Source organism: Vipera ursinii, assembly GCF_947247035.1.
Source record: "Vipera ursinii genome assembly, chromosome: W".
Classification (NCBI taxonomy): Eukaryota; Metazoa; Chordata; class Lepidosauria; order Squamata; family Viperidae; genus Vipera; species Vipera ursinii.
This window is the reverse complement of record NC_139522.1, coordinates 39,022,176-39,049,207: the sequence shown is the minus strand read 5'-3', so window position 1 is coordinate 39,049,207 and position 27,032 is coordinate 39,022,176. Positions and strand designations below refer to the sequence as shown.

The 27,032-nt window shown below is 47.3% G+C and overlaps 1 pseudogene across 1 annotated transcript in view; it reads left to right on the top strand.

Moving 5' to 3' along the window:
- The window catches only part of LOC310648224 (microtubule-associated protein tau-like), a 257,135-nt pseudogene that overhangs the window by 133,684 nt on the left and 96,419 nt on the right, over positions 1 to 27,032 (top strand). Inside the window, exon 3 of the transcript in view lies at positions 9,128 to 9,204. The product of the transcript in view is annotated as a microtubule-associated protein tau-like (transcript). The remainder of the gene's footprint in view (positions 1 to 9,127; positions 9,205 to 27,032) is intronic.

Sequence of the window (27,032 nt, the reverse complement as noted above, 5' to 3'; positions counted from 1 at the left end):
ATTTTGGGTTTTACTGATTAGATTCATTTGTTGTTATAGAAATCGCTAGTTTATAATATTATGGAAAAGTAAAAAGTTGAGGTTCAATGTTAATGCTTCCTTCTACTGCAACAGAGGAAGATGTTCTTTTTCCCTTCTCCCCCTCACTTTCCCCCCCTTTTTCCTCCCCACTGTATCCTACTATTTGCTTTTGTATTTTTGTATTTTACTCTATAATCTAAAAAAATGTTACAAACTGTAGAAAAAAGTAAAAAAAAATACCTGTTTTCATTTCTTCGGTGGCTGTTCCTTTGCTGAATCACTTTCCCTTTGCACTGACAAATGTATGATGAATTTATCCATGTTTATTAATATGCACCACTACCAGCTAGCTCAGGGGTCTTCAAACTTGGCACTTTTAAGACTTGTGGATTTCAACTCCCAAAATTCCTCAGCCATCATGGCTGATTGAGGAATTCTGGGAGTTGAAGTCCATAAGTCTTAAAGTTGCTAAGTTTGTAGACCCCTGAGCTAGCTGATCGGCCTTTCTTCCTCTCTCCCTCTCCTCTTCTTCCTCCCTGCCTTCTGAGCTTTCCTTCCACAGTGTAGTAAGAATGCACACAAACCCCAGTTCCTTCCCTGTACCCTTAAAGCCACAGGAATCAAGCGCAAAGCAAGAAAGGCTCACAAAAGCCTCCCAACAACCAAAGCACACGAACCGAGCCTCTGAATTACAAAACACTGTAAAAACTGTATAAAAATCCACATGGAGCGGCCGGGCGAAGTAAAACCACCAACATCACAGCCCTGCCTGTGTACGCAGAGAGGCAGAGGAGAGTGCGTGCACCTTGCTGCAAAACAAGCAATTGGGATGCGCAGGAGAGTGAGATTGGTGTTTCTCAGCATGCGCCGATCTCGTGCTCCTGCAATCTCCCTCACTCGGTTTCAGCTTGCTTGCAGAAATGCTTGCTTCTGCCCAGCTCATTTAGCAAGCAGCCTCTTTTCCGCAAGCAAGGATTTTCCGCAGCGCAGACCCAAGGGCTGCTTTGTTCCCACTTGGCCTCTCACAGGACCCAGGCTGCCTGCACTGGCGGGAAATGCGGCGCTTCTTTTTCCGCAACGGTGGCGCACAGGCGTCACTTGGCAATGACTCTGTGAGATGCGCCTTTGCAGCGGGTTTCCCCTTCTGTTAGATATCGGAGGTTTGAAAGGCAAGCTGCTCCTGGGGCGTAAAAGAAGAGGGTCCAAATGGCGAGAGTGACACAGCTCTCTGACTCTCTGCTTCAGGCTAAAACAGTCTCAAAGTTGGGTCCAGAGATTACTTCGCCCGAAGGAAGGGTGACTTGGTGGCGATGCGGGTTTGTCTCCCTTCCTTTGGAGGAGGGAGAAAAGCATCGCTCTCTTCCTTCGGGAAGGTGCAAATGTAACTTAAGAACGGTAGCAATGCGGCCAGAAATGGTTATCTCTTGACAGCGCTGGGGAGAGCTATGGGAAGAACGATGTACACGGAGAGGATTGGGGAACCTGGCTCAAATGCTGCGCTCCGGTAGGGGAAAAATGACTGGGAGAAGTAGCCGGTTTGTAATGTACGTGCCTGAAAACAGGAGGTGAACCGGCAACATCCCCACCCTGCCTGTGTGCGCGCAGAGGCTGAGACACATGCGCTCTCCTCTGCTTCTGTGCGTGCACAGGCAGGGCCGTGATGTTGGTGGTTTTACTACACCCGGCCGCTCCGTGTGGATGAGAATGCGCCACTGCCTGCCCAAACCAGGCTGGGATCTGGGCGGTGTAGCACAGGAGAATGGGAAGGAGCGAGGGAAGGAAGGGACAAAGAGGGAGAGAAGGAAAGGAAAGGAAAGAAAGAAAGAAGGAAGAAAGGGACAATGGGAGAGAGGGAAGGCACCCATCTCAGTCCCACTCCCCTCCACCAGAGACCCATGGATCCCCCCCCCACAGGCACTCCGCAACCTGAGTGATGAGCTGGCCATTGATCACATGACCCTGGGACACTGAATGTTATAAGTATGAATCAGTTGCCAAGCATCCAAATGTAAATCACATGACCCTGGGGATGCTGCAACAGTCATAAGTGTGAAAAATGGTCATAAGTCACTTTTTTCAGTGCCATTGTAACTTTGAACAGTCACTAAGCGAATGGTTGTAAGTCGAGGACTACCTGTACTTTATCATTTTTTTCTTGTTTTTTTGTCATGTTTTTAACACCTTGCTGGGTGACTGGTGGTACTCGGATATTGCCTTATCCTAAAAGTGGTACAATGGGTGAAAAGGTTGAAAAGCCCTGCTATAGGACAGCGGTTGGCGATGAAGACTGGCCTCCTCTCAACCTCCGTTGTTGTTCAGTGAGATCTCCGCCGAAAGCGGAGGTGTTAGTCACCCAATTACTCCATGTGCAAAAGCTCTTCCTCTCTATCCCCACTTCGCTGGCTGCTGCTCCCGAGACCCGGTCTCCCCTAGCCTAGCCTATTAGGAATAATCCAAATCGGGGTGAAATTGCTAAAAGAAGGCAGTTGCAATCCGAAAAGAGAAGAATGCCATGTGCGGGGACACTGATGAGGTGGGGGGAAGGTGGAAGAAAAGGGAGGGGGGAGTTCTGGCTTTTATTTGGAAAACATTTTGCAAACAGACCAAACCCAACCAACCGCCAAACCCAGGGCTTCGGACCTAGACCCCCAGTTGCGACCTTCGGGATGAATCTGGAGAAAATTTTATTTTCTTCCCTCGTTCTTTCTCCAGTGTCCAGCAAGCTGCATTCGGTGAGAGGGCAGCTTTATTATCAATGAATTATCTGTTATGTACTGGGCTTTTTGAGGGAATACCATGTGGGTTGCCTGGAGCAGCTAACGGCTCTCCAGCAACCCAGACTACATGTCTCCTGTGCTGCAATTGGCTACCTCCAGGTGGCAATGGTTGATTCAAACCTATTGGCTGCCGCCTAGGGGCTAGACTATATATTGCGGCTGGTTGCAGCCATTTCCCCCAGTACAGTCACAGCACGAAATAAATGATGAGTTACCCTGTACTCCATTTCGCGTCTTCATTCCTGCGTCAAAGAACCCGCTATTTAACAGTGGCGACTAGGATGGGATCCTGCTTCACTGAATAAAGAGCTGAAGTCTACGAGGGAAAGGCAGCACACGCCAGAGGGAAAAGGCATTTCTCCCCCTCTCAAGGTCGGCTAGCAAGCTACACTAGCGACCTCGTGCTCAGTGGACTCATTCCCTGAGCCTGGAAGCAGGAACCAGAAGATCACAGGAACCAGAAAGAAACAATGCTGAAGGTCGGAAAACTGCGAGAATTCAACGTGAAACCCTCGGAGGAATGGCCACCATATTTATCGCAAGTAGAAAACTACCTCAGAGCCAATCAGATCGCGGAGGAAGGACTGAAGGCCGCAACGCTACTCTGCATGTGTGGCAAAGCAACCTTTGATTTGGCCGAGAACCTTTTTGCACCGACACCAATCGAAGCGGTCTCCTACGGAGATCTCAAAAAGAAGCTAACCGGGCACTTCCAGCCCAAGATGTCTGAAATGGCTTGGCGGTTCAAGTTCAACCAAAGAGTGCAGCTACCCAGGGAGTCAGCTTCAGAATTCATAGCGGGCCTAAGGCAGGCCGCACGCCTATGCAAATTTTCAAATTTAGAAGAACGATTACGAGACCGGCTCGTCTGCGGCCTACGGGACAGAACGCTTCAGCAGAGACTATTTGCTAGGCCAAATTTAATGTTTTATGAAGCACAGTACAAGGTGATGGCCGAACAAGCTGTCGGGGGCGCAGTTCAGACAGTACAGCCCACCAAATCGACAAAGTTCAAAGAAACGGTCCACCTTGAGGACGCCAAATGCACCAAAGAATCTTCCGAGGAAGAAGAACCTGAAATCAACCAACTCCAAAAGCAACCCAACGTGCAACACCCTGCAGCGAGAGAACAATTACAAGGCAGTTCTCTTACCGAGATGTAAGGGGTGCGGCGGCAATCATTTTCACGCCAATTGCAGATTTCATTCAGCCACGTGTAGAGCTTGCGGAAGGACAGGCCACATCGCGGTGGTTTGCAGGGCCCACCAGAGAGACCGGCCACCCAAACACCAGTTGGAAGAACCGACTAGGAGAGGTACTGGGGCCCAGGGTCCAGTTAGTGTGGGATTTTTCAGAAGCCGTAGAAGCGTATGCCGCACCGGGGCTCAACGCCCCCTCAAACCCAAACTTAAGCTCATGGTAGAGCTACAAGGAGTTCCATGTAAGATGGAATTGGACTCTGGCTCTGCAGTCTCAATCATTTCTCAAGACACTTTTAACTTCATGTGTAGGCGCAGTAACAATTGGGCCAAACTAAGACCCTCAGATATAATCCTAACGGATTTTCAAAATGCTCACGTTAAAGTTAAGGGAGAAGCCACTTTGTTGGTCAAGTTTAAAGGGTTTTGGGGGCACCTGGATGTAATAGTAGTAGGGGGCCAGAGAACGAGTCTCATTGGACTCAATTGGTTTGATGCCTTAGGTATTCAGATTACTGGCATAAACCGGACACAAACTGCAGACCTCGCATCAGTGTGCGAGGAATATGCGGATGTTTTTGATTCAACCCTTGGAACATACACAGGCCCGCCTATCTCATTTAAGCTAGATCCCAGCATAGTTCCAATCAGGGTTAAGCCTCGTAGGGTCCCTTTTGCCTTAAAACATAAAATTGATTCCGAAATTGATAAGCTTGTAGAACAGGGCGTGTTACAGCCTGTTGATGGTGGGGAGTGGGAAACTCCTATAGTCACTCCACTTAAAGCCAATGGGGAAATTCGCATTTGTGCTGACTATAAATGCACACTAAATAAAGCCCTCAAGCAACACGCTTACCCAGTCCCAGTGGTCAACCATATTTCAGCCTCCTTGCAAGGGGGTACTATTTTTGCTAAACTTGATTTAGCACAGGCCTATCAGCAATTGCCGGTTGATGAGGCCACAGCCGCGGCTCAAATGATCATGACTCACAAAGGGACATTCAAAGTTAAACGCTTAAGGTTTGGAGTCAGTGTTGCACCGGGTATTTTTCAGGGAATCATGGAGCGTACACTCAAGGGTATTCAGGGCATCTGCCCTTATTTTGATGATGTTCTTATTGCAGGGGAATCCCCTGAAGTGTTGGCCAGTAGGCTCAGGGCTGTCTTGCAGAGGCTTCGTGAAGCAGGCCTCAAATTAAAAAAGAACAAGTGTAGTATTGGGGTTTCTTCAACAGAATTCCTGGGTTTCTGAATTGATGCTAACGGCATACACCCCGCTGATTCTAAAGTGAAGGCCATTAAAATGGCTCCTAGGCCCAAATCAAAAGGAGAGCTACAAGCATTCTTGGGTCTCCTAAACATCTATCACACATTTCTACCTAATAAGGCAGCAATAGCAGAGCCCCTCCACAGGCTTCTAGATAAGAAAGCTCCATGGAAATGTACTAACTTACATGAAAAATGTTTCCAGGACTTAAAAGCACTATTGTCAGAAAAGTCCACTGTAACTCACTACAAAGAGTCTAAACTTGTATATCTTGCATGTGATGCATCTCCCTATGGGGTGGGGGCAGTTTTAAGTCACATAGAGAAAAATGGGAAACAGGTTCCTATAGCATTTTACTCAAGGACATTGTCCTCTGTTGAGCGAAACTATGCTCAGATTGACAAAGAGGCCCTAGCCATCGTTGCTGGAATAAAAAAATTCCATGACTATTTATATGGCAGGGATTTCATGGTCTACACTGACCACAAACCTCTGTTGGGACTTTTTACAACAGACAAACAAACCCCCCACATACTATCTCCAAGAATGTTGAGATGGTCTATTTTCCTATCTGCATACAATTTTAAATTAATTCACAAACCGGGCAAGGAAATGGGCCATGCTGATGGCCTTAGCAGACTACCACTGTCACTAATGGATCCAGATCCGGCTCCTGCTGCTAGAATATTGTCCATACAGGACATACCTGAGTTTCCCCTCCATGCAGGGGACATTGCTGCTGAAACTGCCACAGATAAAATACTTATTACAGTGTTGTCATGGGTATACACGGGCTGGTTGGAAAAAAGTCCAGGCTCAGAATTTCAAAGCTATTTTGTCAGGAGGCATGAGTTATCTGCACATAAAGGGTGCATATTATGGGGAAACAGAGTCATAATTCCCACTTCCCTAAGAGACAGGGTTTTACAATCATTACATGAAGGCCATCCAGGCATTGTCAGAATGAAAGCTTTAGCTAGAAGCTACCTCTGGTGGCCTGGCCTTGATAAGGACATTGAGGATCAAGTCCATGGTTGTTATACATGCCAGCAATCTAGGCCTGAAATGCCACAGGCTCCAGTTCACAGGTGGGAGGAAATGCACACTCCCTGGTCTAGGGTTCACATAGACTACGCTGGGCCCTTTCAGGGACAGCTCTTCTTTATAGTAGTGGATAGCCATTCCAAATGGCTGGAAGTAATTCCAGTTCCTAACATGACTACTGCTAGGACCATCCAGGTGCTGAGAAAACTCTTTGCAACACATGGGTTGCCAGATGTCTTAGTTTCAGACAATGGGGCCCAATTCACTGCTGCTGAATTTCAGGCCTTCCTTAGAGCTAATCTCATCAGACATGCAACGTCTGCGCCTTTTCATCCATCTTCTAATGGTCAAGCTGAATGCATGGTGAGGACAACGAAGGAGGCACTCAAGCGCATCATTACGGGTGACTGGTATCACAGATTGGCAGATTTTTTTACTCTGCCAGCATTCTAAACCCTGCACTGCCACAGGCCAAAGTCCTGCAGAACTACGTTGGGGGAGGCATTTGATCACTAACCTGGACAGGTTGCATCCAGATAGAGTGGCAGCAGAAGCCTCTCGACCAAAACCCCCGAGGGGGCTGCACATGGGCATTTGGGTTTGGGCCAGGAACTATGGTCATGGGAATCTGTGGGTTCCTGGTCAAATTACCAAGGCATCCAGACTCCTATCTTATGAAGTGGGGTTGGAGGAAGGGTGAGTTGTCAGACGACACATTGATCAGCTCAGGAAACGGTTTCCAGAACGGCCACTAAGCAAGGACTGTGTCATAAGTCCCTTCCAAGGTCCTGAAACTTGTGGCCAAGCCAGCCCTCACATGGACTACCAGGACTTTTCCTTCGTAACTGAGATGGAACCAGAGGGAGAACTGGGGAGCTCTGGAGTGAAACATGGACCCCCTGAAGGAGCAAGCCAACCGAACTTCAGCAACTGTTGTGCCTACTCTGCCGAACAGTCTGACTCTGGGGTGGGCCAACCTGGAGAGGCCAGCCAGAGTGCATCGAATCCCCTTGACTCAGGAGCACAAAGGGACACAAGTCTACCCAGCCCACTGGGTAAGCTGGTAGACCACAAAGTGATGGGAACTCCGAGACATTCCTCTAGGGCACACAAGCCTCCTTCATATCTTGCAGATTACGTTGTAAAATAAAGAGCTATATATTGTTGTAAATCCTGTTGCCACTAGACTACAGAAACTAGTGCTATGATGTAACTGTCTAAAAGTGCCATTTTGGTAGCCTATTCATTCATTCAGACGTTGTTTAATAACATTGTAGTCCACATTGGTTTTTTTTTATTATTATCACTTTTACTTTAGTGTGTTTGGATATTGAGTCTTGACAATTGTTGAGACTAATTAGTGTTATTATGGTCTGATCTAAGAGGGGAGGGGTGTTATGTACTGGGCTTTTTGAGGGAATACCATGTGGGTTTCTGGAGCAGCTAACAGCTCTCCAGCAACCCAGACTACAAGTCTCCTGTGCTGCAATTGGCTATCTCCAGGCAGCAATGGTTGATTCACACCTATTGGCTGCCGCCTAGGGGCTAGACTACATATTGCAGCTGGTTGCAGCCATTTCCCCCAGTACAGTCACAGCACGAAATAAACGATGAGTTACCCTGTACTCTGTTTCACGTCTTCATTCCTGCGTTAAAGAACCCGCTATTTAACATTATCCTTCGTACACTTACTAAGGGTAATATCCACGGTTAACGTGGAACTTATTTCCGAAGAAGCCTGTGTATGGTTGGGTGTTTTTCTCAGTTCTAATCTCTTAACTGCTGCCTTTTAAGAACAGAACCTGAACTGAACCTTGTTTGTTTTTTTGGGAAAAGGGCGCGCGTGAGCGCCAGCACACACAGGCACAGGTATAGATTCTCTTCAACCCAGATTCAATTTGGATCCATTATTGATGAGGCTGCATGTGTGCATTGTGTATAGCGAAGGGCACCATAGAGACAAATTGAGAGAAATAGGATGAAATCAAAATGCAGGCGCATTTTTCCCTCCACGCTTTGCTTTCCCCTCCATAAAGCCGGGCACATTGGGAAGAGGAGAGGGGGAAAACTCTTGAGCCCCGGGAGGGAGGAATTGTGAGGGCCATGAGGGGTATCACAAGCTCGTGGGGGGGAGGGGGAGGAAAAGAAGATCGACACCTACCTGCCAAGGGAGTGGATGTCTGTCCCCTTCAGGCTCGTGCTTGCTTCTGGGGGAAGGACCACAATGAGTCCCAGGGGAGGGCGGGGCCTTGCTCTGCGCCTGCGCTCTTCGCTCTTAGTGCGCCCTGGTAGGTTCCTGCAGGCTGCCAGCAAGCAGCATGTTTTCTGGCAGCAAGTAAGCTGGGAAGGAGCAGGGGGGAGGTGAGGGGGAGGCAGGGGGGAGGCGGGGGGGGGTAGGAAGGCAACGCCACATACCATCAGCCAGGTGCTCGCATACCACTGGTTGAAAAGCCCTGCTTTAGACTAGCCAAACCCAAGTCCTGCAGCTGTTCTTCATCTGTTTTAGTCTCCAGGCCTTTGATCATTTTAGTTGCTCTTCTCTGAACTTTTTCCAAGGTCTCAACATCTTTTTCGTATTATGGTGAACAAAATTGGTTGCAGTATTCCAAGTGTGGTCTTACTAGGGTTTTATAAAGTGGTACTAATACTTTGCATGATAATTAATAATTATTAAAATAATTCTTCCAACTGTATTTCTTCTCCTATCACATTCCAGCATTTTTTGTGTCTCACTTTTCCAGCATATCTTGGGTAATGTTTTTGTTTTCAAATTAAAAGAAATTCCAGTCGTATACTTTTTTTTCATTTTCTTCTCACAGGTACAACTTGTTTACAAGCCAGTGGATCTTAGCCACATCCAAATGTGGCTCTCTGGATAACATTCATCACAAACCAGGTGAGTTTGATGACTATGTATGTATTTTATTTTTAAAGTATATTTATTTGTGATATATATTGTGTTGCTTGTCTTTGTTATCATTTTTATTTTGCCTTTACAAAATACTGAGATAGGAAAGATTAAAGGAATTTGAATGGATAAAGTGGCCACCAAAGGTACTAGGAGAGGGGAAAAAGGGAGGAAAAAGAAGCAGAAAGTTAGATAACGAAGATAGAAAGGATAAAGGAAAAGAAGAAATGAATGAACCTTTATTATCAAAGTGCAACATGTGTACAGTGAGATTGGCTGAGCCTCCCTTCGTGCCCCCCACAACTCACAGTGACAACAAACCCACCATCTTGTTACACCATGTGAGCTAATTGCACAACATACCAGCCTCGCAAGTCAATTGGGGCAAGGAGGAAAACACCAGCAAACAGGAATGCAGCGAATGAATGGCTGCATGTGGAGTCAGAGGCAGCTGGCAACAGAGAACGAGAGATCCACCTCTGGAGCAAAACTAAGCAGCCCAACGCTGGAAAAAAAGGCAACTGAGAGCAACAAACCAGCTGCAAAGAGGGAGACTGTTGGAAGCAGCGAACTGGTGGGTCACAGCATATTCAGCAATTGCCTAGACCCATACCCCAATCTAGGCAGCCCAGCTCGAGGGGGCAGCCAGGCAGCCCAACCCAGGGCCCAGCAAACTAGAGGCAGCCTGAGTACCATAGCCCTCTCCCTGCCTCCTTCCAGCCCCGCAGCCCTCCCCAGTGGAGACTTGCCCCAGGTGGAGGACTTGATCAGCATTCCCTCCCCAGTGAGATCAGCAGCCCCCTCCCCCGCCTCCTGCTAGCCTGGTCTGGCAGAGGACAAAAGGCCTGAAGCAATTGGTCAGCTGTGAGGAATTGGTGGTGGCAAAATCTGAGGAGGGGAGAAACGCAGCAGCAGCAGCAGCAGCAGCAGCAGCAGCAGCAACAGCAACAGCAACAGCAACAGCAACAGCAACAGCAACAGCAGCAGCAACAGAGACACTTCGAGCCAGAGAGCTCCGATCTCTAAAGCTGAGTGGCCGGCTGAGAGGAGCAGACCAGACAGTGGAGCTGAGCTCATTGGAAAGCTGAACGGAAGCCTCACCAGAGCAGAGACAACCACCGAAAGACAGAAGGAAACTGGCAGAGAAAACAAGAGGCTGGTGCAGTGAGCAACGGAAGTGAAGGCAACAATTAAGTTTGAGGTCCCAATAGGAAGGGAGGGAAGACTCCCAGTAAAGAATAAAAATAAATACAGGACATAAAACAAAGGCTAAATAAATAGGCAAATAATAAGGACAAGAGTAGAATATTAGAAATCAAGGAAGAATAGGACTAATAAAGAGGGAAATCTTAACAAGGCAAATCTTTAATAAGGTAGGGAGGAATTGGAGCTCAAAAACTTTTTTTAAAAAAGAGAGAAGAAAAGGATAAATAAAACAAACGTAGTAAGAAGGTTAAATAAATAACAAGGTAGAAAAACGAACACAAACAGGCAGATAAAAGGATAGTGATGAGAGCAGGACACCCCTTCCTCACCCCAAAGAGAAAATACCTTGGCAAATACAGGAAGAACCCAATACAAACTAGTCTGACTCAGTGGCAGCCTGAGGCTAAATAAACAAACACTTAACACACACTGGCTACAAAGTATCAAGTCTAAACCACAGGAATGCAGAACCGGCTAACAGCAATTAGGATTGACAGGATTAAAATAGAAACACTAAAAGGTACACAACAATAAAATAATTACACCGGATCCCTCCTGGAGCAAAAATCAATACTTTTTAGAAAGAATTGATAAAGGAATTTACCCAACAATAGACACTGACCAACAAATCAGAAAAGACAAATTTTAAACTCACCAATCAGAAATGACAATTTTGAAAACCATGAAAGGGTATAAGAACTCACGTTTGAGGACCATTCTATCTAGCTAGCTGGGGATTCATGCTGAATTGTTGTTGGGAATGGAATTAAAACACCATCAAAATTGGATTGGTAAGAAAAGAGTTTATTCTACAGAAAATAGAAAAAGCAGTTTGCAAAGTGTGGTGGATCTCTGAGAGAAGCTTCAACAGGAAGTTCTAAACCAGAGACCACACTCAAACATTCAAACTCATAACACTATATACACTTCTATCGCGACGCCCCCATCCCTTCCCCTTTGGTCCTGTTTGAAAGGACTTCAGAGGGCACAATGTTGTCTGAGATGCCTAGCCAGAATACATCATCCCTCCCCTGGTTACATTGTTTCAAAACTTCCCCTGGCCACCCTTTTGTCTTGTTAAGTCCATTGGTGGGAAAAGGGGAGATAACATCGGGCCGTCTCCAGCTCACATTGTAGCAGGCAGCGGATACAGAGGCAATAAATGAAGCAAAAAGTTATATTGTAGCCAATAGCGGAAGCAATAACCCTGCAGGCACATCCCCCCTCCCCCTCGGGAGTATGGCAGAACCCAGTGAGATTTGTTTTTAGGTCAAAAGGGATAGATAGAATAGGAATGGGTTCTGACAACCATTTTATTTTTAAACTTCTGTGTTGCTCACATTGTCACTCAACTTTAATCTCCGTGATTAAACCTCTCTTTCCAGTAGCTGGCTTCACGTTCTATTTGTTCTCTTTTGCACTGCTTGTAAGAAACCCGGCTGGAAGAGCCTGAACGGGGGAATTCCTTCCAACAATAGGAAAAAAATAGGCATAATTACCTAGAACAGAGAAGGAAGAAACAAGGCTAACAGCAAAGCTCATCCACCAACCAAAAAGAGGGATTTTCAAACAACGAACTCATGGAACAGGTGACTGATACTATTGTCATATGTAATACATGTTCCGTGTATGTGCTTATGCCCAAAGAACACCCAAATTATACATGCATTAGATGTAAACTATGTGAACTACTAGAGGAAAAAGTAAGGGACTTAGAGGCAACTCTAGGCTAACTCCAACCTACACAAGAAAGCTATACCCAGACCGAACCAAATAATGAACAAATAACTCCCAGAGGATTTGACCCTACTGATAAACCCTTGGAGGAAGACAGATGGATGTATGTCACACATACAGTAGAATGAAACACAATAATCAAAGAAAGAAGCAGCAGACATGTAACAAACTCCTGCTGCCCAATCTAACCCAACCAGAAGCAGCCCCATTAAAATTGAGCAATCAATTTCTCCCTTTAGATGGAAATACGCAGACCCACAACCTCCCCCTCAAAGAAAACATGCAGACACCTAGCAAAGAAAACACACCAAATATCCCGAAAAGAGTCACATCAACAAACACACCTGAGATAAACAGAAAAGCACGCCAGACTGCACCCCCCCAAAAAAGGAAGGTGAGTGTTGGTAATAGGAGATTATACCATAAAACGAACAGAATCAGCCATCTGCAGACTGGACATACAATCCAGGGAGGGATGTTGTCTCCCTGGAGCAAAAATCAAAGATGTGGCCAACAACCTAACCAAAATAAATAGGCCCACAGATTACTACCCTTTCCTCCTCCTTCACATTCACAATGACACAACAAAGAGCCTGAGTACAATATTGAGAGATTATAAGCAACTAGGCAATAAAGTTAAGGAGCTAGGAGCACAAGTAGTGTTTTCATCAGTACTCCCAACAAAAGGCCAACCCCCATTGAGAGGAAAAAGAATTCTAGAAATAAACCACTGGCTAAAGGGTTGGTGTTGCCAAGAAAACTTTGGTTTCCTGGACCATGGACTGCATTTCCTATGTGAAGGACTCTTGGCAAGGGATGGGCTGCACCTCACGAAAACAGGGAAAAATGTACTAGGAAAAAGACTGGCCCAACTCATCAGGAGGGCTTTAAACTAAAATTGAGAGGGGGAGGGTGACCAATCTTTAGAATCTCTAGAACCCAAAACCAGTCATAAATCCCAAGAAAACAAATCAAACAATGAGTTAAGGAGTGATGAGAAAAAAAGAAAAAGTCAAACAACAATCAGGAGATGCAGGAAACATACCCACAGACAGGCATAAAGGTCTTAAATGCTTATAAATAAATACTCAAAGCTTGGGGAACAAACAGGGTGAACTAGAAGCAATAGTACATGAGGGCAGGTATGACATAGTTGGCATTACAGAACCTGGTGAGACGAAACCCATGACTGGTGGATACAAACTGTTCAAAAGAAATAGATCTACAAAATGAGGAGGGGGAGTTGCATTATATGTAAGAGAACACTGCATATCTACAGAAATGCACGTAATCAAAGATAAAACCACTCCAGAATGTATATGGGTCAATATAAAAGGAAAAATAAGTGACATTGCCATAGGTGTATATTACAGGCCACCCCAGAAGAAATAGATTAACTCTTTGCCAACCAGTTAACAAACATATGTAGGAAGCATACCACAGTAGTAATGGGAGACTTCAATTATCCACATATCAACTGGGAGACAAACTCTGCAGCAAGCAGGAGATCAAACAGATTCCTAACCAACCTAGCTGACAACTTTGTCATGCAAAAGGTAGATGAGGGAACTACTGTAGAAGTAAAGCTATACTGGACCTAATTCTTACTAATAGAGAAGAAGTGATAGAGGGAGTTGAAGTTGCCGGAACCTTGGGGGAAAGTGATCATGTCATACTGGAATTCAATATAATGCAAACACAAGCAATAGAAAATAATTCAACAAATGTTTTAAACTTCGAAAGAGCTGATTTTAACAAACTCAGAGAGGAACCTAGGAAAGATTCCATGGATGAAAATCCTAAAGGGGAAAACAACTCAAGAAGCACGGGAATCTCTGAAAAATGCAATCATAAAAGCCCAGTTCAACACAATATCCCTGAAAAAAAAAGAAAAGCAAGAAGAAACCAGCATGGCTGCACAAAGATCTCTCTGATAAACTGAAAGACAAAAAGGACAAGTACAAAAAATGGAAAGAGGGACACATAACTAAGGCTGATTATCAGCAGTCAGCCAGAACATGCAAAGATGAAGTCAGGAAAGCAAAGGCTCAGAATGAACAAAGACTTGCAACAGAAATCATGGATAATAAAAAAAGTTTCTTCCAGCATATTAACAACAAGAAAAAAGTCAAGGAAACTGTAGGTCCATTAAAGACAGAAGATGGCAAGGAAATAACAGGCAACAGGGAGAAAGCAGAGCTGTTTAACTCATTCTTTGCATCAGTCTTCACACAACTTGGGTGTCCTCCTGGATTCACGGATTAATTTGGAAGATCATCTAACAGCCGTGACCAGGGGGGCCTTCGCACAGGTTCGCCTAGTGCGCCAGTTGTGCCCCTTTTTGGACCTCGTCACTTCTTGCCTGGATTACTGCAATGCTCTTTACATGGGGCTGCCCTTGAAGAGCACCCGGAGGCTTCAACTGGTGCAAAATGCGACCGCGCGGGTGCTTATGGGAGTATCTCAGTACTCCCATGTTACACCACTCCTGCACAAGCTGCATTGGCTTCCGGTTACCCTCCGAGTGCGATTCAAGGTGCTGGTAATAACCTTTAAAGCCCTGCATGGCTTAGGCCCGGGGTACTTGCGAGACCACCTGCTGCCATTGTCAACCTCCCATTGCCAAGTTCGCTCCCACAGAGTCGGCCTCCTCAGGGTTCCGTCGGCCAGGCAATGCCGGCTGGCGACCCCCAGGGGGAGAGCCTTTTCTGTGGGTGCGCCAACCCTCTGGAATGAGTTGCCTCCAGAGCTGCGGATGGCCCCTGACCTTCGGTCCTTCCGCCATGACCTGAAGACGTGGTTGTTCCAACAAGCGGGCCTGGACTGACTATGATTTTTAATTAGGCTTTTTACTGGGTTAAATTGTTTTGTAATTCTGTATTTATTGTTTAATTCTCTTTTAAATTTTTTAGTCTATGTTTTTTAATTTTTATTGTTGTGAGCCACCCTGAGTCCTCAGGGAGAAGGGCGGCATATAAATTTAATAAAATGAAATGAAATGAAATGAAAAAGAAATTATAGCCTATGATAAGGATGTGCAGAGTACCTCTTGAGCTAACAAGAGCTTGCACAGAAAAAGAGGATACTGAGAGTAGTCAAGTTTACGCAGCAACCACACAGATACACTGAGCTGTGTAAAAAAGTTTTACTTGGGGAATAATACAATAGCACAGTCCAAGAAAAAAAATCAGTCCAGGTCATACACGAGTAAAGAGATGATAGCAAATAACAATAGTCCAAGGATTATCCAATAAAGAGTCTTCTTACCAGTCCGTAAGTCAAACACAGTTCTTCAGGTTTAGCAAACAGTAGCAAACCCACAAACCACAATAATCAGCAAGTAACAGCAAATGTAACAGAGAGAATAACAGAGAGAAAGAAGCTATGTCTCTAGCTCCCTCTTATGGCCGTTGGAAAAACAACGTTGGCCAATCATCACACATTTAAAGTGATACAATACAGTTTTCTATTACAACAATACAATCATAGTTTATATATATTGCCAACCCAACCAGTTAGGCAATAGTCATCTACCTAACCTGCCCTCCGTTGCCTGGAGGCGGTCCGGGTCTGGATGGGAAGGAACAGGCTTCAGCTCAATCCCGACAAGACTGAGTGGCTGTGCGTGTTGGCATCTCGGGAAATGCAGAATATTCCATCTCTTAATATGGGGTTGAGCTATTACCCCCCGTAGATCGGGCTCGCAACTTGGGGGTCCTTCTAGATTCACAGCTCTCCTTAGAAGATCATATAGGAGCTGTGACTAGGGGGGCCTTCGCCCAGGCTTCAACTGGTGCAGAATGCAGCCGCGCGAGTGGTGTTGGGGGTCTCCCGATACTCCCATGTTACACCTCTGCTCCGTGAGCTGCATTGGCTGCCAGTTGCCCTCTGGGTGAGATTCAAGGTGCTGGTAATGACCTATAAAGCCCTACATGGCATGGGTCCGGATTACCTATGGCAGCACCTGCTGCCGGCATCAACCTCCCTCCGTCCAGTGCGCTCCCACAGAGTGGGCCTCCTCAGGGTGCCTCCAATCAGAGAATGTCGATTGGTGGCCCCCAGGGGGAGGGCACACCAGACCTATGGAACCGTTTGCCGGTTGAGCTCCGGATGGCCCCCGACCTTCGCTCCTTCCGGCGCGATTTAAAAACTTATTTATTTGAACAATCTGGCCTGGTTTGATGGGTTTGATGGGGTTGGGGTTGGGTCTAATTTTAACATAGTTTTAATCATTGTATTATATTGGGCATGATTATTTAATTCTTTTAACTTCTTTTAACTTTTGTATTTATATTCTGATATTTATTGCCCTGTACACCGCCCTGAGTCCTTCGGGAGAAGGGCGGTATAAAAATTTAATAAAACTAAAACTAAAACTAAAACTAACATTCTCCCCTTTGGGTAATTTAATTTAATTTAATTTAATTTAATTTATATACCGCCCTTTCCTGAAGGACTCAGGGCGGTTTACAGGGTATTTAAAATCAAACAGTACAAAATACAAAAGTTAAAAAACAATTTAAAAAGATTAAATTATCCCTTAACTAAAAACCTCAGTTAAAAATTCTCAGCCTGGGCCAGAGAGTTCAAAGAACCAGGTCTTCAGGTCCCGGCGGAATGAACGAAGGTCATGGGCGGTCCTAAGCTCCACGGGCAGCTGGTTCCAGAGGGCAGGCGCACCCACAGAGAAGGCCCTCCCCCTGAGTGTTATCCACCGGCAATCTTTTACCGGCGGCACCCTGAGAAGACCCTCCCTGTGTGAGCACACTGGACAAAGGGAGTTTGATGCTGGCAGGAGGTGTTCCCTCAAATATCCCGGACCCAAGCCATTTAGGGCTTTATAGGTCATCACCAGAACCTTGAATCTCACCCGAAGGGCAACCGGAAGCCAATGCAGCTCGCGGAGTAGAGGTGTTACATGGGAGTATCGGGAGGCCCCCATCACAACTCGCGCGGCCGCATTCTGCACCAGTTGAAAACTCCGGGTGGTCCTCAAGGGCAGCCCCATGTAGAGAGCGTTGCAGTAGTCTAAACGGGAGGTCATGAGCGCATGAGTGACTGTGCGTAGGGCATCTCGGTCCAGGTAGGGTCGCAACTGGCGCACCAGGCGAACCTGGGCAAAAGCCCCCCTGGTCACGGCACCTATATGGTCTTCAAAATTGAGCCGTGAATCCAGGAGGACGCCCAAGTTGCGAGCCCTATCAACGGGGGTAACACCTCACCCCCCATCGTTAAAGGTGGAATGAACTGGTTAGTCCGAGATGCCGATATGCACAGCCACTCAGTCTTGGCAGGATTGAGACGAAGCCTGTTTCTCCCCATCCAGACCTGGACCGCCTCCAGGCAACGGGACATCACGGCGAGGGCATCGCTGGGTTGGTTCGGGGTGGAAAGAAAGAGTTGGGTATCATCAGCGTACTGATGATACCCCACCCCGAAACCACAAATGACCTCACCCAGTGGCTTCATATAGATGTTGAACAGGAGGGGAGAGAGAACCGACCCCTGAGGAACTCCACAAACGAGAGGCCTCGGGGCGGATCTCTGCCTTCCTGTCAACACTGACTGCGAACGACCCAGGAGATAGGAGGAGAACCACCGTAAAACGGTGCCTCCCACTCCCAACCCCCTGAGGCGTCGCAGTAGGATACCATGGTCGATGGTATCGAAAGCCGCTGAGAGATCTAATAGGACTAGGACAGAGGAACAGCCCCTGTCCTGAGCCCGCCAGAGATCGGTAGGACAATATATTGCTCTTTACAACCTTAGGCCATAACTTTCACAACAAGCTTTGTGCTTAACTGCACCCTGAGCTTTGGTAAAATGATCTGCAATGTTATTGTCGGTTGCACAGTATTCCAACCGTATTAGTTTATCTTTTACACACTGTCTGACGTTTAAGTATCGTAGGTCAGTATGCTTAGATCTTGTTCTGATGGCTGCGCTTGTTGCCATCTTGATTGCAGATTGATTGTCTTCATAAATGAGGATTGGACTTTCTACAGTTAGTCCCATGTCCCTTAATACATGTTTATAACATAATAGTTCAGTACACAAAACAGACAAACAGGAAAATTCAGCTTCCATTGTGGACAGACTGATATGTTTCTGCCTAATGGATTTCCATCCTATTAGCGAATTACGTAACATTATCACCCAACCTGATGTTGATTTCCAAGTAGTTACATCAGTAGCAAAACTCGCATCCGCGATACTGGCAACAAAGCCCATTGTAGCTAACTCATTAACAATACACTTGTTCCATTCATATCCTGATTGTTTCAAGCCATAAAGACTCTTCTTTAGTTTCCAACAATCAGTTGTCCCATCAGTTTTTACACCTAGTGGTTTTGTAAGATAGACAGTCTGTTGTAAGGGCGCATGCAGATATGCTGTTTCTACATCTACATGGTTTATTTTGTACCGATTCTTAGCTGCCCAAACTAATGCTGCTCTCAACGTAGTAGCCCTCAGACTAGGTGCAAACACTTCATCATAGTCCTTGTCTGACTGAGCAAATCCTTGAGCAATTAAACATGCCTTATGGGTAACAGTCCCATCTACACCCTTCTTCAGTTTGTAGACCCACTTGCAACCAATTGCACGCTCTCCTGGTGGAAGTCTAACGTTTTCATATACATCTAGTTCCTGCAAGGATTTTAACTCCTTAACCATTGCTGCCTTCCATGCACTCTGATCCTTTGCAGGATACAGTTTAATCTCATCAAAGTTAGAAGGCTCTATATTCACCTGACACACAACACTAGCCTCATATCTATCAGGTGGACGCCTATGACGAGTTGAGCATCTAGGCACTACAGGACTTGGTGTTGGACTCTCCTCTTCTACCTCCTCTACCTCCCCTATCGAGTCCTCCTCTTTAACAGTTACAGAAGGTTCATCATCACGTCTGTTTTCAGTATCAGGGGTGTCACTAAACACGAGAGGATCAACACCAACACTTTCCTGCTCTAGTTTACTCCAACCAACGTGTTCTAGAAACTTAGCACTAGCACTACAGTAAACGTTAGTGGTACCTTGTTCCCAAAACCTAAAAGACCTATGGTTAGACTCATAGCCAACAAAAAACAATTGTCTTGCTCTATGTTGTCCCTTTCGCCTCAGTTGTGCTGGAATATGAACCCATGCTGAGGCTCCAAATGTGTGTAAGTAACCTAGATCAGGTTTCCTACCATGCCAGCGTGTATATGGTAATTCACCGGTTGTAGAATTAACCACAACGTTTAAGACGTGGTTAGCACACATTGTTGCCTCTCCCCAGTTTTTCGGGTAATTCAGAATCAGACAACATTGTTCTAGCCATAGCCTGCAGCGTTTGCCCTCGTCGCTCAACAAACACGTTGTGTTGTGGTCTGTAAGGGGCTGAACGCTTGTGTTCAATGCCAGCTGTCTGTAACATAGCTACAAAACGCGTATTGGTAAACTCAGTACCATTATCCGTTACAAGGCAAAGAACCTTACGTTTCATTTTCCTTTCTGCAAACTTCAGCCAGTTTGAAAAATGCTGAAATGTGTCTGCTTTGGTTTTCATTAAGTAACAAAAACCATAAAGTGAATAATGGTCCATGATACTCAATATATAGCAGGCTCCACCAAGACTAGGTTTCATAGGGCCAATGATATCTGCAAACACTACCTCTAAAGGTACAGTGGTCTTAAAACCATTCGTCCTGTTTGCAGGGGTTACCTTGCTTTTCTCTTGGCTACACGCATTACAGTTCAAATACTTTTGACACGGTTTCAGTTTTATCCCTTTAGCCAATTCAACAGTCTTCTGTAGCATTTTGAAATTCACATGCCCTAAACGTCTATGAAGCAGATGAATACACTCATGTGGCTTTTTGTTATCATAGACAGAACTTGCATTAGCCATAATTGCTGGCTTGTCGGTGAGAACAAATAGATCGTTCTCCAGGTTAGCAATAACACTAGTACCATTCCTTTCGATAATACATTTATCTCCCCTAAATGTTACTACAAACCCAGCTTTCAACAATGGCTTCATGAATAACAAGTTAAACCTTAGTTTAGGCACATATAACATTGGTAAATGCTCATTAATACACAAACAGTATGCATTACCTTCTCCAGAGGCTTTCATTCTCCATCCATTGGCTAATGACACATGCTGTTTGCTCTTTAGTCATATGGACAAACCTCTCTTTCATCTTGGTTATACACTGAGATGCCCCACTATCAACCACCCACAAATCATGGTTTAAGGATGTTGGTGAGCCAGAAACAGCTAAACCAACATCTTTTCTTACTCTCCTATTGCTATCTGAATTCTGTTTCTTACCCTTCTTACAGAATTTAGCAATATGCCCTTTAGCCCCACAGGAATAACATTTTTTAACAGTATAAGCAGTAGTAGACTGTTTTTCCTCTTGTGGTTGTGTCTCTCTCAGTTGGTCTCTGTCTTGCCTTCTTCTGAACTCTTCCAGCAATCTCCCTGTTATGTATGCAGGCACCTGCATAGCAACAGCCACCAGGGGGCGTTGGCCTGAACGGTTTTGGTGGGAAACCTAGTTTCGGCGGGAAACCTAGGGCCAACCCCATTGGCTGTCCGCCTACCTGGCTGGGTATTTAAGGAAGCCAGGTAACCCTCATTCTCCAGTACGCTACCCCCCACACAATAAAGAGCTGAACACGTACTCCGGCTGGCGTCTCTTCCTTGCGTTGGACCCACTACATTGCAGTGGCGACAAAGGTGGGATTTGCTGCCGACAAGGAGCTGAAGTCACTTGGGGAGCGCACCGCACACTGAAGGAAGGGGGAATATTCCCTCCCTCCCAACAAGACCGCCAGCCAACCAGACCACACCGGTCACCGCACCCGCGACTCAAGACCCGAAACCAACACCGCGATGGCAAGGGCCAGACAACCCCGCGAATTCGACACCCACCACCCCGAGACATGGGCCCGGTACCTGGCTCACGCCGAACTGTACATGCGGTTCAACCAGATCTCGGAGGACGGCGCGAAGGCGACAGCCCTGCTCTACATCTGGGGACCCGCGCTCCTAGAGATCGCCGTGAACCTGTCCGCCCCAGAGGCCATCAATACCATCGCGTACCGGGACCTCGTTGCCAAGCTCAATGCCAACTTCTGGTCCCGACAGTCCAAATTGGCCGCGAGGTTGCAGTTCGAAAAAAGGGACCAGGGCCCCGACGACTCCGTTGCCGAATTCCTCGCCGCCCTACAAGAAGCCGCCATCGCCTGCAAGTTTTCGAACTTGGAGGAGCGGCTACGGGACCGGCTGGTTTGCGGCCTACGAGACAGGCAGCTGCAAGAGCGCCTGTTCGAAAGAGAGGAGGTTTCGCTCCAGGAAACCGAAGACGCCATCCTGGCCCACGAAGTGGCCTGCGGGGCCATCCAAGCAGTCCAGAAGACCAGAACCGACAGCCAGGCGGCCAGCATCCACCGGCAGGTCACCGCAGCCGAGGACGAGCAGAGCATCGACCTCCTCCAGTGGAAGTCGACCCCCGACCAGCGAGGCAGATGCCCAGACAGGCCCAGGCCCTCTAGCAACGCCACCAACCCGCAGAGGTGCGCAGGGTGTGGTGGAAACCACGCGCGCAGCCTCTGTAAGTTCTGGTCGGCCACGTGTCAGGCCTGCAAGAAAACAGGCCACATAGCCGCATTCTGTCGTAGCCGCCGCCCCTGAGAAGAGATCCACGAGATACAACCGGAGGAATCGCCATTCGAAGGTACTGGGGCCCCGACCAAAACGCGAATTGGCTATGTTGAGAGCCGGCTGGCCATTAACCACACGGGTAGCCGCCGGCTGCTCAAACCCAAAATTAGATTAACAATCCGCTTACAAGGGGTTCCTTGCAGCATGGAGCTTGACTCCGGATCCGCGGTCTCCATCATTTCGGATGAGACCCTTAACTATATTAATAGCCGGAGCAAGCAGCGGATTAAATTACGGCCTACAAATTTAACCCTGACTGACTTCCAGAATTCGCCGGTCAAGGTAAGGGGGGAGGCTACCATTTTGGTGGGGTTTAAGGGTCGCGAAGAGCACCTGGAGGTCGTAGTGGTAGAGGGCCGGAGAGCCAGCCTGGTTGGTCTAGACTGGTTTGAGGCCCTGGGAATCACAGTCTCCGGGATCCACCGGATCCAGGGAGACTCTGTCAAGGCCGTCTGCAAGGAATTCGCAGACGTCTTCGACGGGATGCTGGGCAGGTACACAGGGCCCCCCATCTCGTTCAAGCTTAACTCGAATGTTCCCCCAGTTAGGGTCCGGCCGCGGTGAGTCCCCTTCGCACTCAAACACAAAATCGAGTGCGAGCTGGACAAGCTGGTGGCCCAGGGAATCTTAGAGCCCATAGATGGGGGGAGTGGGAAACCCCAATCGTCACCCCGCTCAAGTCCAACGGGGAAATTAGGATCTGCGCCGACTACAAGTGCTTGGTGAACTGCACCCTAAACCCGCACGCTTACCCGGTCCCCACGATCAGCCACGTTCTCGCTTCCCTCCAATGCGGCACCACCTTTGCAAGGCTCGATCTTGCACAGGCGTACCAGCAACTCATGGTTACTAGGGCAACAGCTGACATTCAGACTATAGTAACACACAGGGGAGCGTTCCGGGTTAACAGGCTGCAGTTTGGGATCAGCGTAGCCCCTGGCATTTTCCAGGAAATTATGGAGAAAACTCTCAGGGGCATCCCAGGAGTCTGCCCGTATTTTGATGACATCCTGATTGCAGGAGGATCAGCAGAACAGCTGGCAGGTAGGCTGAGGGAGGTACTATCCAGGCTGCGCACAGCTGGCCTCAAACTAAAGAGGGGAAAATGCAGCATAGGTGTTCCATCCACATAATTTTTGGGATTCAGGGTAGATGCCAAGGGAATCCACCCCACAGAGTCCAAGGTGAGGGCAATCAAACTGGCACCCACACCCAAGAACAAGGCAGAGCTACAGGCATTCCTGGGCCTGCTAAATTTCTATCATACATTCCTCCCACACAAGGCAGCCATTGCAGAGCCACTTCACAGGTTACTGTATAAAAAGGCAACATGGGCCTGGACTTCCGTCCATGAGCAAAGCTTTAGGGCATTAAAAGCACTACTGTCGGATAAGTCCACAGTAACCCATTTCATCGAGACAAAGCCCATATGCATCACATGCGATGCATCCCCTTATGGCATGGGCGCAGTACTCAGTCACCTTGAGCCTAATGGGACTCAAATCCCCATAGCCTACTATTCGAGGACGCTGTCTGGAGTAGAGAGGAACTACGCCCAAATTGACAGGGAAGCCCTGGCAATCGTGGCCGGAATCAAGAAGTTCCACAATTATCTGTATGTCTACACAGATCACAAGCCCCTGCTAGGCCTATTCACCATGGACAAGCAGACCCCCCAAATACTGTCCCCCAGAATGCTCCGGTGGTCCATCTTCCTTGCAGCTTACAATTGCAAGCTGCTGCACAAGCCAGGGAAGGAGATGGGCCACGCAGACGGCCTAAGTAGGCTACCCATAAACACCACTGAGCCAGACCCAGCACCAGCAACACAAATCCTAGCACTACAGGAACTATCAGAATGCCCAGTACATGTCAAGAACATTGCAACCAGCACAGCTGCTGACAACATCATGAGCAGGGTACTCTCATGGGTTTGCACAGGGTGGCAGGACAAGTCTCCGGGGCCTGATTTCCAGGCCTATTTCACCAGGCACCACGAACTCTCCACGCACCGGGGTTGCCTCCTTTGGGGAAGCAGGGTCATCATTCCCACCGCAGTCAGGGGCAGAGTATTGGAATCCTTACATGAGGGACATCCGGGGGTGGTCAGGATGAAGGCACTGGCCAGAAGCTACCTCTGGTGGCCAGTGCTGGACAAGGACATTGAGGAATGGGTCAAGGCCTGTTACACGTGCCAGAGATCCAGGCCAGAAATGCCCCACGCACCAGTACACAGGTGGGAGGCCACACACACACCCTGGTCCCGCATCCACATTGACTATGCAGGGCCATTTCAGGGCCAACTGTTCTTAGTGGTAGTGGACAGCCACTCCAAGTGGCTGGAGGTAGTCCCTGTTCCCAACATGACCTCGGCCAGGACAATCCAGGTGCTCAGAGCTCTCTTTGCCACACACGGCCTCCCCAACGTCCTTGTATCAGATAACGGGCCTCAGTTTACCGCTACTGATTTCCAGGCGTTCTTGAAGGCGAACTGGAATAGGCACGCTACCTCCGTGCCGTTTCACCCATCGACTAACGGGCAAGCTGAATGGATGGCAAGGACGACCAAGGACGCACCATCAGCGGGGACTGGCATCACAGACTGGCAAACTTTCTACTTGCCCAACACACTACACCATGCGTTGCTACCGGGAAGAGACCAGCAGAACTTCGATGGGGACGGCGTCTCATCACCAAGCTGGACCGTTTACACCCGGACTGAGTAGCAGCCGAGACGGATAGGCCACCATCACCATCATCATCAGCAGCAGCAGCACACAGGGTTCTCAACATGAGGGACCTGGTCTGGGCAAGGAAGTACAGGGCAGGGCATCCATGGATTCCGGGGACAGTGGTGGAGAAGACTGGACCCCTCTCTTACATCGTGGGGGTGGAGGGGGACAGACACATAAGGCGACACATCGACCAGCTCAGAGGAAGGGTCCCTGAGTGCACCACACACGCCCAACAAGATAGCCACACTCCAGGGGAGGTCAGCCCAACCAGAAACAACTCAGGACCGGAACCTGAGGAGGAGGGCCTCCTGCAACCAGCTCTGCTCAACCCAGCACAGAGGCCTCATGAGCCGGCTGTCCAAGTCCAGGGCCAAGCCACACCCAGACAGTCCACCAGGCCCCACAGGACACCTGCCTATTTAGCGGACTATGTGTGCAAGTGACCACCCCACAGTTGCCTTGTATTAACACACAGTGTATATAGTTATAATATTGTTCCATAGTTGTTATGTGGTTCTTCTCTAAGGGGGGAGGGGTGTTATGTATGCAGGCACCTGCATAGCAACAGCCACCAGGGGGCGTTGGCCTAAATGGTTTTGGTGGGAAACATAGTTTTGGCGGGAAACCTAGGGCCAACCCTAGGTTAAATACCTGGCTGGGTATTTAAGGAGGCCAGGTAACCCTCATTCTCCAGTATGCTACCCCCCCCCCCACAATAAAGAGCTGAACACGTACTCCGGCTGGCGTCTCTTCCTTGCGTCGGACCCACTACATTGCACTCCCAGTTATGTCTGTCAATGTTAGTTCATCTCTGGTCAGGGCTTCCAGAGAAGAAACATACGCAACATAACTTTCATCCAAAGAGGAAAGAATAATGTACACCTGATGCAGCTCTGAGAAAATCAGCTCCTTTTCATGTAGCTCTTTCAGCGTTCTCTTCATAAATGCCAAGAGAGCTAACATATCTCCACCTTTCAGAAGACAAGCCCTAAACAGTTTACATGTAAGGTGTATATGTGCACCCACACTATCACAAACATAAATTCGTCTCAAAGTGTCCCAACACCTAGCAGCAGACTCCTCACCACGAATATGGACAAGCTGCTGGAATAATAATAATAATAATAATAATAATAATAATAATAATAATAATAATAATAATAATAATAATAATAATAATAATAATACAGGTGAAACTCGAAAAATTAGAATATCGTGCAAAAGTTCATTTATTTCAGTAATGCAACTTAAAAGGGGAAACTAATATTTGAGATAGACTCATTACATGCAAAGCAAGATAGTTCAAGCCGTGATTTGTCATAATTGTGATGATTATGGCGTACAGCTCATGAAAACCCCAAATCCACAATCTCAGAAAATTAGAATATTACATACAATCAATAAAACAAGGAGTGTACAAAGAACAATATTGGACCTCTGAAAAGTATACGCATGCATATGTACTCAGTACTTGGTTTGGGCCCCTTTTGCAGCAATTACTGCCTCAATGCGGCGTGGCATGGAAGCTATCAGCCTGTGGCACTGCTGAGGTGTTATGGAAGATCAGGATGCTTCAATAGCGGCCTTAAGCTCTTCTGCATTGTTTGGTCTCATGTCTCTCATCTTTCTCTTGGCAATGCCCCATAGATTCTCTATGGGGTTCAGGTCAGGCGAGTTTGCTGGCCAATCAAGCACAGTAATCCCACGGTCATTGAACCAGGTTTTGGGGCTTTTGGCAGTGTGGGCAGATGCCATGTCCTGCTGCAAAATGAAGTCAGTATCCCCATAAAGCTTGTCTGCGGAAGGAAGCATGAAGTGCTCCAAAATCTCCTGGTAGACGGCTGCGTTGACCCTGGACTTAATGAAGCACAGTGGACCAACACCAGCAGATGACATGGCTCCCCAAATCAACACAGACTGTGGAAACTTCACACTGGACTTCAAGCATCTTGCAGTGTGTGCCTCTCCATTCTTCCTCCAGACTCTGGGTCCTTGGTTTCCAAATGAGATGCAAAAGTTGCTCTCATCAGAAAAGAGGACTTTGGACCACTGAGCAACAGACCAGGTCTGTTTTTCTTTAGCCCAGGTAAGATCCTTGTGATGTTGTTTGTTGTTCAGGAGCGGTTTGACAAGAGGAATATGACATTGAAACTCTGGTTTACTTTGAAAGAAAAAGTTGCAAGTGGTGTGGAATGTGAAAGTGTGCAACGGAAATTAACTGGGTGTTAAGATGGCTTCTAAATCAACCAAAGCTTCTGTTCCTAGAAGTGCTGGTGCTTCACCAGTTCAGCATTCTTCATTACAGGCTTTGATGCCTCCTCCTGTGGCACCCGCACCCACATTTACATTAAAAGATTTACAAGATGCTTTAAAAATACAATCCCAGCAAATAGCTGAACCTATTGAGGAGAAGAATACTG